The sequence below is a fragment of the Micromys minutus genome (genome assembly GCF_963924665.1).
Source record: "Micromys minutus genome assembly, chromosome: 21".
Lineage (NCBI taxonomy): Eukaryota > Metazoa > Chordata > Mammalia > Rodentia > Muridae > Micromys > Micromys minutus.
The window spans coordinates 20,588,636-20,600,397 of NC_137956.1; the positions used below are offsets into that span (position 1 = coordinate 20,588,636).

The 11,762-nt window shown below is 41.1% G+C and overlaps 1 pseudogene across 1 annotated transcript; it reads left to right on the forward strand.

Annotated features, from left to right (window-relative positions):
- Positions 1 to 3,448: 3,448 nt before the first annotated feature.
- LOC308433975 (sorting nexin-5-like) lies at positions 3,449 to 4,870 on the forward strand (annotated as a pseudogene). Its single transcript has 2 exons — positions 3,449 to 4,001; positions 4,214 to 4,870. The product of its transcript is annotated as a sorting nexin-5-like (transcript).
- The last annotated feature ends 6,892 nt before the right edge of the window (positions 4,871 to 11,762 follow it).

An 11,762-nucleotide genomic window follows, 5' to 3' on the forward strand; every position in this document is an offset into this window, starting at 1 on the left:
AAGGCAGCTAGTGACCCTGGAACAGCTCTTCTGGTTGCTGTAAAAGCCACAGTAAGCTGGAATTTAGAGTCTGTGATTCACAGCTGCACAGGAACGAGGACCTGAGAAGGCCATGTACTTACAGACCACTCAGAGGTCAGGTTTCTTGCTTCCCTGGGTGGAGGTTTGCGTCCTCCATTTTTGACTTAAGATTTTTTTTTTCTTTTTAGGTGAAAGGTATCACTTTTCCCTTTCAAACGAAAAAAGTATTTTCATATTACAAATTTGCATACTTTCAGTGTCTTCCGGGGTGAAGAATTCTGTATAGGGATAAGCCAGAGTGTCAACTTTCCCAAGAATTTTGACTGGAAGCCTCAACGTTAGATAAGGCTTCAGAGCAGGATCTTTGGCTCTATAAAATGTTCTATTCGGAGTCAGTGTGTTACACGTGCACAGTGGGACACAGTCTTGATCCTTCCAAAATGCTAGGTCTCCTACACTGAGAAACTAAAACTTACATTCAACTAGGTATATTTATATTTTTCATAGGGATGACTGCATTGCATTGTGAAACCAAATTGGCAAATAATGATTGACTATTTATCTTTCTAGATTGCTCTGGGGTGTTTTAAAACAAAATTGCCTACTTCTGGTAGAGCATTCTATTTTTTAAGGTGGGGAGAGTCTTGATTTGAGAAGGAGAAAGTTCTCTGTAACCACATGTTAAATGAATGATTCAGACTGCATTGGCTTCTCTGCCAGGAACAAGGGCTTTCTCTGATGGGCAGCTCAAACACTCCATTTCTTACTAAAACACCCTTGTAAATGCTTACAGAAAACAGCCTGCAGTCTGCTATTCTTCAGGACATCAAGTTTGAGTCACTGTGTGGAGTCACTAACAAATCTTCCCTGGGGTGATTGAGGAAGAAGGTAGCAAGGCTAGTTTATTTTACCTCAGCATTTTCCCACAAGTAGAGCAGGGATTGCTGCCAATTAGCAAGTGTTTACTAAGTGATTACACAGTGGAAGTGCATACTGTGTTGAGATTATGGTTAATTCAGCCCGAGGATACAATTTAAATCTTCCTATTCCCACCCCCACCCCCAAAAATCCAGGATCTCGGGGGCTCACATTGCTAGAACTTATGAAACTCTAAAGGGAATGATTCCACAATTCCAAGTTCCAGGATAACCAGGAGAGCAAATAAATAAACTGTCACCAGTTCCATCCAGTTCCTGTTAGATGACTAGAAAAACTCATGTCTAGACGAACGGGGCTCATCCATTTAGTTCATTTTCACAAAGAAAGTGACTGATGAGAATGATGATCCATTCTGTATCTTCGTCCCCTGCATTTTGCTGATAGAAAGAGGAGACAAATGCCAAGATTGTCAAACACAAAGAGAGAGGGGGGAAGGGAGGGAGGGAGGAAGGGAGAGAGAGGGGGGAGGGAGGGGGGAGGGAGAGAGGGAGGGAGAGAGAGAGAGAGAGAGAGAGAGAGAGAGAGAGAGAGAGAGAGAGAGAGAGAGGACAGCAGAGTCTCATTAAGTCCTCATTTGGCTAGTAAACATTTTGAGATTAGTAGTGAGGTATGTTTCCTCCTCTCATTTGTCCTTCTTTCCTTTTATTCATAAAATTAACTAACTCCATGTGTCACTTCTTCAGAGAAAAGCTAAAGACAAAAGAGGACAGGGATGCTCTAAATTTATTTCTTAAAGCTCAACTCATTATTTTAGATAATATCTTTTAATCATGCTCTCAACAAAGATGGGGAGGGGATTTCTCCACACCAAACAACAACAGAACATTCCTGGTACACATCGAGTCCTCAGACTGAGTAAAGAGAGTTGGTCTGTGGCCTTCAAGCAAGGGGAGACCGTGGCTTTCTTGTGAGGCATTAGTCACAAGAGGAAGAATAGCTTGAGAACACCTGGAGTGACATTGCTACAGTACCCATAACCATGCCAAAGAGGATGGCATCCACCTTTAGCACCGACTGTGCTGCTGTGGTGCAGGCGTCAGTGTTTGCTTGCATCTGAGGACAACAGGATATCAGAGATGCCAACAGGACCATAAAGACCCACGGTCCATATTGCCCTCACCATTTTCCAAGCAAAAGAGGAACGTCTTGAGGTTCTGGTCTCAATGGGTTATTGATAAATGGGTTTCAACTCACAGCAACCTAGACAGTGAGGCTTGGAGGCTCTTTTTTTTCTTTCTAGAAATGAAGTTATATTTCTCATATGAGTCTACAGAAGTAGACGCAAGCTTTCACTCAATAGACAGGCATTGAAACATCACACCTCTTTGAGAGTTTGGGAACCTGAGTGAGAAGTTAAGTAGTTCCTGTAAGTACTGGATTTCAGTTTAGGGGAAAGAGCCTCTGGCAGTGTGGTGACCACAAGAAACTAGAGAGTACATCTTACCACCCTGATCAGTAGTGTGGCCTTTGGGGTTCCAGACTGGGTAATACACTCTGATGACTTTTCTCTCCCAGCAGCCTGCAAATGACCCTCTGGCACTATTAAAGCTACCCAGAAGGGGGGAGGCTTTCGGTTTGGGTCCTGCTGGTTATTTTTCTGTCCTGTGATCAGAGGACATGATTGGTACCACCGGCAATATGGTCTGACCGTGCAGTTTTGGTGGACACCTAAGAGCAATGGCAATTGCTTGGACTATTTGGCAGGACTTTGGAGACTTCCCTGTCCAACAACTGAGGGAGACATCCCATGCCTGACACGGGGATTTTTGTTTGGTAGCCTATGGCATCCGTAGAGAGCACTGGCCATCTTGGTAAGGTCCTGCTGCTCAAACTCTTTAGTTTTATTTTTGTGAGACAAGGTCTCACTACGGAACCATGGTTGGCCTAGAACTTGGTACGTAGACTGCGGTGGCCTCCTCCTCACGGAGATGCACTTCTTTTGCCGTCTGGGTTCAAAGTTGTGAATCATTGTGCTCAGGCAAGTATTTTAATCGTCCTTTTAAATAAACTTATAAAATAGTACAGATGATATTGGCCTGATAGTGGCTTGGAATATAACTGTGGGATATAACAGGGAATATAGCGGTGGCTTTCTCATTGGATTCCAGGCCTGCTCCATAAGAAGGATCTCATATTTGCTATTAATGATTAGACAAGAGCTGGGGAGATCTTAGGCAGTGAAGGGGAATGCCCTATTATAATTTTGCTTCTTGTGTTTATATTCATAGATCGGTGGTTTCCTCAGCCTATGTCAGAAAAGTCTCTTATTAAAGTGAACAGCACTTAATTCAGAGATTAATAACTGGTTGAAGTGCTGAGAAGGATGAGTTAACTATCTCATGCTCAAAAATTTAGGGACAAACACAGAAAAGGGGACAGAGCTCTGGAGGCTTGCCTCGCTAGACTCTGCGTCCCTGTCTCGGCCCTACGGCTCCGGTGTCCGCCTGGCCTGGAGCAAAGATGGCCGCTGCTCGAGGTCAGCGTCTCCATGGCTGCGGTTCCTGAGTTACTGGAGCAACAGGAGGAGGATCGCAGAAAGCTGAGATCTGCATCTGTAGACCTGAATGTTGACCCATCACTTCAGATCGACATACCTGATGCACTCAGTGATAGAGATAAGGTCAAGTTTACAGTGCACACCAAGACCACACTGCCTGCATTTCAGAGCCCAGAGTTTTCTGTTACAAGGCAGCACGAAGACTTTGTGTGGCTGCATGACGCTCTTACTGAAAGAACAGATTATGCCAGGCTTGTTATCCCTCTGCTCCTACAAAGCCAGACTTTGATGGCCCTCAGGAGAAGATGCAGAAACCTGGAGAAGGGGAAGGATCTATGACAAAAGAAGAGCTTGCCAAGATGAAGCAAGAACTGGAAGCTGAGTATCTGGCTGTCTTTAAGAAGACTGTGTCCTCACATGAAGTCTTTCTTCAGCGGCTCTCTTCTCACGCTGTTCTCAATAAAGACGGAAACTTTCATGTTTTCTTGGAGTATGATCAAGATCTAAGTGTTAGGCGGAAATAATATCAAGGAGATATTTGGATGTGGCAATTTTTGGTATTCAAAGATCATTATGTTTAATCTATACACACCAAGAAAACTCTGACTGTTTCCATGTTACGTTCTGTTCTACATGTACTTTAGGCTTATGGTAACTAGTGGGATTTCAATGCATGCTATCAAACCTCTAAAAGGGTTGCCAAAGTGCTTTTAAAAATCTGTACATGTATTTCTCTTCTTTAAATAAAGTTGTAAGAAAATCAAAGTGCGGTGAAGAACGCTGATGAGGTTCTTTTCTCTGGAGTTAAGGAGGTAGATGTCTTCTTTGAGCAAGAGAACTTCCTTCTTAACTATTACAATAGGATCAAGGACTCCTGTGCTAAAGCAGACAAAATGACCAGATCCCACAAAAATATTGCTGATGACTATGACCACACTGCAGCCTGCTTGCATAGCCTGGCCTTAGAAGAACCTACAGTCATTAAAAAGTACCTGTTGAAAGTTGCTGAGCTATTTGAAAAACTTAGGAAAGTGGGAGGTCGAGTCTCATCGGATGAAGATTTAAAACTGACAGAGCTCCTCTGATACTACATGCTCAACACAGAGGCTGCAAAGGTTCTCCTATACAGAAGCACAAAAGCCCTAATTGACTATGAGAATTCAAACAAAGATTTTGGACAAGGCCCCGTTAAAAAGCAAAGATGTCAAGTTGGCAGAGACTCATCAGCAGGAATGCTGCCAGAAGTTTGAACAGCTTTCTGAACCTGCAGAAGAGGAGCTGATAAACTTCAAATGGAAGAGATTGGCAGCATTTCGAAAGAACCTAGTTGAAATGTCTGAACTGGAAATAAAGCATGCCAGAAACAACGTCTCCCTGTTACAGAGCTGCATTGACTTATTCAAAAACAACTGACCTGTCTTTACCCGGAAGGACACCAATGTGAAAGCCAGCATCACTTGCACTTCAATCATTACTGCAAAAGAAATAGCTTTGACTAGTCTAAAATCATGTGAATAAATATTTTGATTTCTAAAAATCTTAACACTTAACCATGTTGGTTTAAAAAAATATTTTCATTGCACGTTACTTGGACATAACTAATCCTTTTTCATGCATTTAATACATCAAAGTAGGTAGAATCTAATGGGCTCTCCTATAGATTGTCAGGAATAGCTAATGAGTGGTATGAAGTTGTGTGCCTTCTGGAAACGAGAAGCAATAACCTGGCCTGTATCTGTCTCAGCAGTTCCTGCACCTGTGCTCTACAGACATCTCAGGTTCAAGTCACAACAGACAGTAACTGCGTGTGCGCAGGCTGCAGGCACTCTGTTTAATTGGGTAGATTCTGCTCCCTCTTGTTAAAATCACTTCAGATGCTTGTACAGTAACAAGCAGGAAGATCTCATGTCTTTATACATCCTTTACAGCACCACTTCCTGATGGTAGGTCGTGTGTGTTTGTGCTTTGGATGTTTTTATAAAGTATATAATAAAAATAATCCATGTTAAAAAAAAGAAAGAAAAGGAAAAGACAGAAAAAATGATACGGCCAGGAGATAGGAAGGTATGTTTCAGAAAGACATCTTTTGGACACATGGACATTTCATGCATGAGTTCATCGTAGCTATGGTTACTTATACAAGACTTGCACAAAAGTGGGCCCATTAGTGCTTCATTATGGTCTAGTGAAGAACTCATGAGGCCCTCCATCTCCCAGAGGGACTATAGGTGATTAATGTTGGCTGGGAAAGAAATGAGACTTTCTTTGAAGGTATAGCTACTGATAAGTTGTTCTGTTCCAGTTAACATCTTTTCATCCATCCTCATTCAATAGCTCAAGGGGGTCTTTCTGAGAATAGAAAGTGTTTCATAGAAATGAGCAAGGGTGATGGGTGATAAAGATGAATAAAATTCATTGCATTCATGCATACAAATGTTAAAAATAAACTTTTTTTAAAAAATGAGGGAATGTAAAGAAGAAAGGTAAATGGAACAGCAAACAATTTAAAAAGGAAATGGTGTGATAGAAATAAAAGAGTTCAATGTCCTAAATAAAGAGAGAGGCCAAGTCGACGATGTCTGTGGTCCATGTTCCAAATCGAGGCTATGTTTATGTGCACGGACCGTGCTGCTGGAGGCCACGATCAGGTTTGCCATCCATGTCTCATGCTGCCACTGGAGACCATGTGAAAGTCTATAACCTGTGCTGATGCTGGCTGTTATGGGCAAGGAAGTTTCTGTTGCACTGGTTTTGATTACTCCAGACTCAGATGAGAGTGAGAGATATTGTAGGCTTCTGTGACAACCTCTCCTGTCCCTCAAATAGAAAGGAAGGAAGGAAGGAAGGAAGGAAGGAAGGAAGGAAGGAAGGAAGGGAAGGGAAGGGAAGGGAAGATCTAAACAGGAGATCACTGAGGAGATTCCTAAAAAATTGTGATGAAGATGCTGAAGTGTAACTCTTCACAATTAATGGTCTCTGGAGTGGGGGTACTGGGGTGAGGTGGGGAGAGAAAAGACTCTGTTATCTTTAAGGGGTAGGCCACTGGGAGTTTGACCATGTTTCAATGAGTATATAGTAACACAAGTTAGACTTGAATTTTTTCTTCTTTTCTTTTTGTGGGGAGGGTCACAGAGTGAGAGGGTAAACTTGGGTGGGGTGAGAAGCAAATGCGGTTGGGATGTGTTGAGTAAAATAAAGTTCCAAATAACTACTAAAAGAATTGTCATAGAAAAAGAAGAGAAAATAAAAAGATTGAAACAAAGATTAGGAAGAAAATGTCCAGAACCATGTAGTGGGTGTTCTGTGAAGACAAGGTGCTAGCATCCTCTGACATGTTAACTAAGAACCTAACTCCAACCCCAGACTGAGGTATAGATAGAATGGTAGATAGATAGATAGATAGATAGATAGATAGATAGATAGATAGATAGATAGATAGAGATAGATAGACAGACAGACAGACAGACAGACAGGATAGGATAGACTTGACAGAGAGCTGACAACAGTGCAGTTGATTTTCTTTGAAATTATTAGATTTTCAATGATGCTGTAACCAAAAACAACTTGATAGTAATAAGGAAACAAATAGATTTCTAAAAGTATAGGAAGGGAAAAGGTAGATTACTATGTTTATAGCAAGAAATTCTTTAATACATCGATAGCACTTCACTAACCTTAGTAAGAAAAAGTACTTCTAATCTAGAGGACCGGGCAGGAAAGGAATGGCAGAAGGAAATAAGAGAGGAAATGCCAGACACACATACACACAGGGGATGGAATAGAGAGGGGTAGAGATGGGGAGTGGGAGGGAGAGAGAAAGAGGAAGTGGAGAGAAAATACTATAAGGAAGAAAATTGCTTTTCCATTATGAAGTTATTTAGAGGTTCATGACCTCTTAACTCCGTGTTCCCACATAAAACTGATAACAGTAACAGTGATTTGGGAAAGAAGAATTATGCTTTGTGAACACTACTTAAATGCTGATGGTTCTCGTGGGTAATTTTCTGTGTGGATTATTAAAAATGAATTTCCATAGGACAATTTCAGAATAACTTTAAAAAGCTGCTCGCATTCTCTACCTCACAAGTTTCTTCCTTGGAATTTATCTTAAATTTGCAAAAAGTCAGCATTGTATCATTTATAAATTAAAAGGCGGCACTTAAATGCTATAAACTGAATGGTCAAAGTATGTGATATACATGTAAGGTGAAAATATTACTATGTAAGGCTCTAGGTTCAATCCTAAGCATCAGAACACCAAATAGGGCTGGGGATATAGCTCAGTGATGGAATGCTTGCTTAGCAAGTGTGGGCTCAGATTTAATCCCAGGACTAGGAGGGAAGGAAGGAAGGAAGGAAGGAAGGAAGGGAGGAAGGAAGGAAGGAAGGAAGGAGAAAGGGAGGGAGGGAGGGAGAAAGGAAGGGAGGGAGGGAGGGAAGATTGAGTTACAATAAAGCTGATTGATTTGTAACATTAGCTCGAATAATAAAAAGAGTGTATACCTAGGACCACCGCTCTTCATGCCTTTAACCCAGCCCTGAGTAAAGGCAGGCATATGCAAACACATTTCTGTCATTTAGAAGCCACTTGTGGGTACGCAATGAGACACATGGTACTTTTTGTTTGTAAAGTATGTATCTGGAAGGGAAGAAGGTGTCCACACAGTTTGTGAGAAACCATAAAGAATATACTAGAAAAAGTTGGGCAGTAATGATCCCTCAAAGTGGGTGACGGAGGGTAAATGCTAATTTCAGTATTAAAAAGAGAAAAGGAAATTTCAAGAAGAGGAGCAGAGAGAGTCCACACTTCATTCTGGATGCTCAGCCTCAACTGTGGACTGCTCTGTTCCCAGGGTAGGGAGAATGCAGTTGCAAAACACAGTTCAAGATTGGTAAGTCTTGGGAAATTCACTTTATATTTAATATATAGTAAATAAGTTATATATAAATATACATTTATATATTACATATAAATTATTTGTGTCACGTTCAGATCTTCCAAATCTCCTCCAAGATCCATTGCCATTCCATTCTGTACCTTACCCAGCGTTGTGTCCTTGCTTTGAAAAAATCAAAACAGGGCTTAGCAGTTTAGAGCACGGTCTGTTCTTCCAGAGGTCCTGAGTTCAATTCCCAGCATTTACATGGTGGCTTAATGGGATCTGAGGCTCTCTTCTGGTGTGTCTAAAGACAGCTACAGTGTACTCATATACATAAAACAAACAAACAAACAAACCTTTTTTAAAAAAATCAAACAAAGCCTACTACACAGTCTCCTTAGTGTTGCCTATATACTCTTGGATATGTATCTACAACTTATCAGGTCTTATGTGTGTTAGACCTATTATGGTCCACACTGTTACATAAATTGAATTCTCCTTTTCTCTCCTGGAAACTATTAGTTACCTATGGCTCCTCAGCGAGGACGTGGAGTTCATATCCACTCTCCTCTTCATGCTGGGAATTTGTTTGGTTTGGGTTTGTTCAGATCTTGTGCATGACTTCACAACCTCTGTTAGTTCATACGTTTATAAGCAACTGCCCTGTCCTTTGTGTCTGAAATACCCTGCTTCCTTGCAGTTATCAATCACTACTGTCTCTTGTTCTTTCTTTTCCATCTTCTACAAGGCTCCTTAACTCTTGTGTGGGGAAGAGTGTGATAAGTCCTGCTTAGGACTAAGAACTACACCGTGTCTTATTAAGAACTCACACTGACTGACCAGTTGAAGTCCTCAGTCAGGTCTGTCCCTGGAGCTTAGCTGGACCCAGCCACCCAACCATTCATTGATGAACATCTAGGCTGTTTCCACTTCCTGGTTATTGTGACTAAAGAGGCAATAAACATGGATGAACACATATTTGGAGTGGAATGTATTCTTAGGTATATATACCAAGAATTAAATAAGTGGATTACATAGTTAATCTCTTTCTAACTTTTGGGGAACCTTCACAGTGATTTTCAGTTTTATGAGATCTCACTTGTCAATAGTTTGCTTTAATTCATGAGCATGTGGAGCCCTATTCAGAAAGTCCTTTCCTAGACCTGTATCTGTAGAATACTGCCCTTTCCTCCCTTCTCTTCTTCCTTTCTCCTGCACAGAAAATTCTAATTTTCACTGTGCCAAATCTTTAAAGAGCCTGTTCCTCCATTTTGTGATATTGAGGCTCTGATGTGACTGTGAATCTGGTGTGAGATTTGTTGGCTGTTGTCCATAGGCAACTGCTGAATAGTCAAGAATAGAAAGGACTACTGGGACAATTGATGCTGTTAGACGGAGCTAAGAAATCAGTGGTGATTAAGGAGAGACCAGCATCACTGAAATCTTCTGGGAAATGTTTTCTGAGAGCACAAAGGCGCAGTGTTTCAGAGACAGCCAAGGGTGTGCCTCATGCTACTGCTGATCTTGGTGATGTGCAAGAGTCTCCCAGGTGGTACTGGTTTTGAAGGCATGAAGGATCACAAGGAATAGCTGAGGCTTGGCACTGTGAGAGACCGTGGAAGGCCACTGGTGAAGGTTAGGCTTAGTTGGAGTTGATGGCCCGGGACTGAAGGATTTGAGGCTTGGCTCCATGAAGGGAACCTATGAGAGGATTTTGGTAAAGTCCATTTGCAGCTGAAGACCTCAGTGTATTAGAGATGCCAGTACCATAGAATGATCACTAAGAACAGCAGCAGCAATGGAGTAGATCTACCTGAGCTTAGAGAGCTACAGAGAACAGAGCTGAAGAAGTGATGCCAGCCCTTAGGAGGAGCCCAGAAGATCAGGTGTGGACCCCAGACATTGAAACAAGAAGCTATAACATTGGAGTTGCCTTGGAGCCAAGGTGTTTGAGATGCCAGAGCAAGTGGGTTATCTGCTAAGGAAAGCTGCTAATAGGGCGTGGAACAAGCCCAGGAGAAAAGTCTGTTGTGGTCAACAAAGATGAAAAATAAGGACCATTACCAAAAGTTATTCTCTATCCTATACAACATGTCTGTGGCATACACATATTCTTGTTCACACACATGTGCACACACAAGTGCATGCATATATACTTGCATACACAAACATCTCTACAACACACTAACACCTGCACATACAATATACATAAATAGTTTTTAATTTGAAGAAAGTGGTTGAATTCTTAATGAAGAAAGGAGATATCTGAGATGCTGAGATGACAGCCAGCTTTTTGAATCAGTAGCTGTAGATATTCTATGCAAATTCAATCACACACACACACACACACACACACACACACACACCAAGGAGTGGTATATAAAAAAAAACAAAAAACAAATGCTTTATAATTGGTTGTTCTACAGTTCTTAGAGAAGAGTGGAGATTTTGCATGACCTCTTTTTTTGTAGTTGTTGTGACATAATCACAATTAACTGGTGTGTCATTATAGCACATTATAAGTGAACTTTATAGCACGTGTATTGTTCACTCTTTCAAAACCATTAGCAAAATACCACATTGCTGTTATGTCTAGCCCTGCTTAAAGCATATGGCATATGGAAGAACTCTGTCATAATATTTCCTTCAACACGGTGTAGCTTGAAAAATATTTTCCAGCTTCTCTTAGATTTTACATATGTATTCCCACACAATTTTCTCCACACAGTTCCTAACTAGACATTTTTAATGTGGTGAAGAAAGTATGATGAGTTGCTGAAAAGGATAAAGGTAAGAATCCATGTTCTAGGCTATGATGTTTGATATGTTGTGCTTCAGCTCTGCATTGCCTTTAGGAAGGGAAGAGAATGAGGAGGGGAGGAAGAGGAGGAGGAAGAGGAGGAGGAAGAGAAGAGGGAAGAAGTGGAGGAGGCAGAGGAGGAGCAGGAGGAGGGGAGGAGGAGGAGGAAGTGAAGGAAGTGGAGGAAGAGGAGGAAGAGGAGGAGAAAGGGGAGAACTAGCCTTTAAAGACCATGTTCTTATCCTCCATATAAACAGGTTAATAAATAGCTTGGTTAATGGGAAACACTCAAAAACTGAAAAGCAAAAGAGGGAAAAACAGCAACTTTCTTTTGGTGTGGATCCTACAACGGCCCTAACTCAGCCTCTGCCCAAAACGGTTATCTTACTATTGTCCATTTATATTATTGGGTTTGCTATCACCACATAATTAATCCTAGTTTTGGGGCTTTCTCTTCAATATTCATTTCCTGGATACTCTGTGCTTTCTACAAGATTAGGTACTCACATACATGACTATAAACATACACAGAAAATTATAATCTTACTATATTTATAAGCTAAAAAAACAATTTTAGCTTAGTTTTTTTCTTAATAGTCTATTATTTTTAAACATCTCATTACAC